Here is a 4,082-nt window from a genome sequence, read left to right as displayed (position 1 = left end):
ACGATGTCTATACCTACACGGGGAGTGAGACAGGCCTGCCAGTACCATAGGTATTCTTAAAGCACTATTACATGCTCTAGTGACTACTCTACATTTCTCCAAAAAAACTATAATACATATTTTGAATTTTATACAATTTCATTGAAGTTCATTCAGATTCATTGTATGTTAGAATTTTTAAGTATAACTAACAGTACTCTGTGGCAAAGAATATATGTAGTAGTAAAAATAGTATCTGTGGTTAGACTAGTTGATTCGGCTAGTTTTTTGCTCTTGGCGGGAACTCCAAACGTGGCGGTCGATTTAATTAGTTTTACTGTTATTCGTTAAAATATATTGTGTTAATATTACCAAAACTTATTTTAGTCAGTGTAAATAATTGTACATTTTGTTAATTATTAAAATGAATGAACCGGAGGACCCAGGTGGAACGCCGAAACGAACCAAAATTGTTCGAAAAAGAGGTGCGAAGGAATGTGGACCTGAAGAAGGCGGCGGTGAGGATGACTTTACTCCGTTTTTTAAGCCAGGTTATCTGAGACTTTATCCTGAACACTGTACAAATACAGACTTCAAGGTTTTTGTTGAAAGCCAGGACCAACAAGTTAAACTTGGAAATAAAAGCCCAGTTTACTTAAATCATATTTTTACTTCAGAGGTGAAAGGTGTGGTAGCTTTACATAGAGTCAATGCCAACAAAATTGCGGTTGTTTTCAAACAATACAACACTGCAAATAATTTCATAACAAATACTGACTTTTTAACAAAGCACAACTTGAAGGCGCATATTCCTGCAGCGCAGATAGAAAAAACTGGAATTATCCGATATGTGCCTACCAACATTTCGAACAAAGATTTATATACGAAACTGTCTTCGATCTATGAAATTATTTCAGTGAGAAGATTCATGAAAAAAGTCGGTCAAAGTACTGTAGGTCTTGAGACTGTCAGTATAACTTTCTTATCAAATGTTCTGCCCGACAACATCCAATATGACCTATTTTCGTTCCGGGTGTTTGAATATGTCCCGCCGTTGCAGCAATGCTTCCGGTGCTTCAAGTTCAACCATCCTGCGAAAATTTGCAATGGTAAACAGCGTTGCTCAATATGTGCTGGGGAGCATAATTTCAGAGACTGCGATAAAAAAGAGAACTTGTGTTGTGTCAATTGTAGTGGCCCTCACCTGGCCATTTCCAAATCTTGCCCAATTAAAATGAAGAAAATACTTGAAAAAAAGGGTAACATTACTTATGCCTCTGTGGCTAATACAATTAAGTCATCTGATTTTCCGTCTTTACCTGCACATTCGAGCAACATTGTTAAAACTCTACCATCAAGCCAAAATGTATATAAATTAAATAAAAATGTAAATAATGTAAAAAAAACAGTACCTGAACCTAACTTGAACCAAACTCAACTTAAGGCTCAAATTGCAAACAATAAGAATATTCTGATGGCAATGGTCCAAACTTTAGTTGAATTGGGTAATAAAACAGATAATGAACCTGTGACTACACTGTTCATTAAAGACTTACTTTTAAAAAATTTGTCACATTAATGGACAGTACAGTACAGAACATACAGCAGTTATGTATAGCTCAGTACAATATTCAAAGTATACATAGGAAAAAACCCTTATTGTCTAAATTTTTAGCTGAACAAAATGTTGATATCTGTTTACTCAATGAAACCTGGCTGAAAGACAATCAACATTTTAAAATTTCAGGATATAATTCCCACTATCATAACGCCCGAAATGAGCATGGTGGAGTAGCAATTTTGATTAAACCATATTTTAAATATAATATTATTCAAACCAGATTTTACCAAGACATTCAGACTGTGGCATTATCATTATATGTAAGTGGTAACCAATTAACGATTTTATGTGTATACTGCCCTCCCTCGAATGGTAACTTCAGAATAAGTAAACTGCGTGATATAATTAGAGATTTGCCTAAACCAATATATGTGGCTGGAGATTTCAACGCTCACCATGTGGCATTTGGGTGTATGACCACGAAGAGTCGGGGTCATCAGTTATACGATTTAATTGATGAATTTGATCTATGTGTCCTTAACAATGGTAGCTTCACTACTATGAATTATCCTAACCGAAATCCATCCGCTATTGATGTCAGCTTTTGTAGTGCTCCAATCACTCCACTATGCGAATGGTGGGTGCATGATGATTGTATGGGGAGCTATCATTTTCCTACGCTTACTCGTGTTTTATTGTCCGTTGATAGATACCAAATTAATCCTCCCATTGAAAAATTCTTATACAACAAGACAGACTGGACGAAATACAATGAGCTGTCGATAACTGCTTTTTATAATTTTGAAGTTAATAATGAGAATCCATTACAGTCATATGACGAATTTATCAAAAGGCTTGATACACTTAAGAGGGATACTGTGCCAAAGTTTGTCAAAGCAAATAACTATCATTGTAAACCTCCAGCACCTTGGTGGAGTAACACATGTGAACAGAGTGTTATTAAAACTTATGAAGCTTTAAAACTGTACAGAAGGGACCCAACCATTGATAATTACATTAATTACAAAAGAATTGATGCTGTTAAGAAAAAGACTATTTCAGAACATAAGCGCAATGGTTGGGCGAACATCTGTAATAATTTTAACAGAACTACACCTGTTAGTATTATTTGGAAATACATCAAGTTATTTAAACGAATAAAATGCAATAACAGAACATATAATGACGAATTTGTTGTCCCTCTCTTAGAAAAATTATCCCAAAATGGATGTAGGGTTATTGATAATCTAGAAAGTTATTTTCAAATTAATAATAGCCTTCAGAAGTCCAGTTTCCTCATAGAACCCTTTACTTGGAGTGAGTTTTGTACAAGTTTACAATCCAGACGAAACACAACCCCTGGTTTAGATGATTGTCCATACATTTTGATCAAAAACCTAAATGAGTCCGTTCAAAAGAAACTATTAGCTAATCTTAATGCTCTTTGGCACTTAAAGAAAATTCCTAAATCTTGGAAAACACAGTGTGTAATCCCTCTACTTAAGCTTGACAAGCCACCTGAAGATCCTAACTCATATCGTCCCATATCATTGTCATCTTGTGTTGGGAAGCTTAATGAAAACATGATAAAGATGCGTCTTGAGTATTATGTAGAGGTGAACAACATCATTCCACATGTTCAATATGGCTTCCGGAGAGGCCGAAGTTGTGCTGACAGCTTCATCTCTCTCTTGTCAGATCTGAAATATGCCAAAAAAAATAATAAGTCCAGTGTTTGTGTATTTCTGGATGTTCAAGGTGCATTTGATAATGTAGACCCTGGCATTTTGGTTCAAGTTCTTTCTGACATTGGTATACCAGGCATACTTTGCCATTGGTTATTTAATTTTTTAACAGATAGAATTTTGTATGTAAGGCATAATAATATTCTCCATGGTCCAAGAAGGGTCTCCAAAGGTACAATGCAGGGGGCTACATTATCTCCATTGCTGTACAATGTATATACAAGTCAAATTCTTAATTTTGTAAATATAGAAGGTGTAAATATTTTACAATTTGCAGATGATCTTGTACTATATTGTACAGACCATAATGTTGATAGAGCTGTAAATAGTATAAATAATGCTTTAGATCAATTGTACATATATTATAATGACAGGTTGGCTCTACAGATTAACCCCAACAAAAGCAAGGCCATGATTTTTAGTAAAGACTTTCCCTCTAATGGCATACTCTACAATAATCATTCAATTTCAGTTGTACCTAATCATAAATTCCTGGGTGTTGTCATTGATAACAAACTTTGTTTTGATTTACACATCAATCACATTATAACTAATTCTCTTAAGGGCTTAAATATTATAAGATGTTTAGCTGGTGTGACTTGGGGTGCAGACCCCAAAGTTTTAAGTATGCTATATAAATCTATAGTCAGAAGCCACTTCGACTACAGTTGTTTAGCCTATTCAAATAGTAGTTGTGTAAAAAAACTAGACATAATTCAAAACAAAGCTCTGCGAATTATTTCTGGGGCTATGTGTTCAACTCCCATACGAGCTATGGAAGTTGAAACCAAAATAAT

The 4,082-nt window shown here is 34.7% G+C and overlaps 1 protein-coding gene across 1 annotated transcript in view; it reads right to left on the bottom strand.

The window, feature by feature from the left end:
- The window catches only part of LOC126977395 (acetyl-coenzyme A transporter 1), a 187,959-nt gene that overhangs the window by 136,132 nt on the left and 47,745 nt on the right, over positions 1-4,082 (bottom strand). The window lies entirely within an intron of this gene.

The sequence above is a fragment of the Leptidea sinapis genome, chromosome 45 (assembly GCF_905404315.1).
Source record: "Leptidea sinapis chromosome 45, ilLepSina1.1, whole genome shotgun sequence".
NCBI classification, from domain to species: domain Eukaryota; kingdom Metazoa; phylum Arthropoda; class Insecta; order Lepidoptera; family Pieridae; genus Leptidea; species Leptidea sinapis.
The sequence above is the reverse complement of the archived record's forward strand: the minus strand, read 5'-3'. Positions and strand labels throughout refer to the sequence as shown.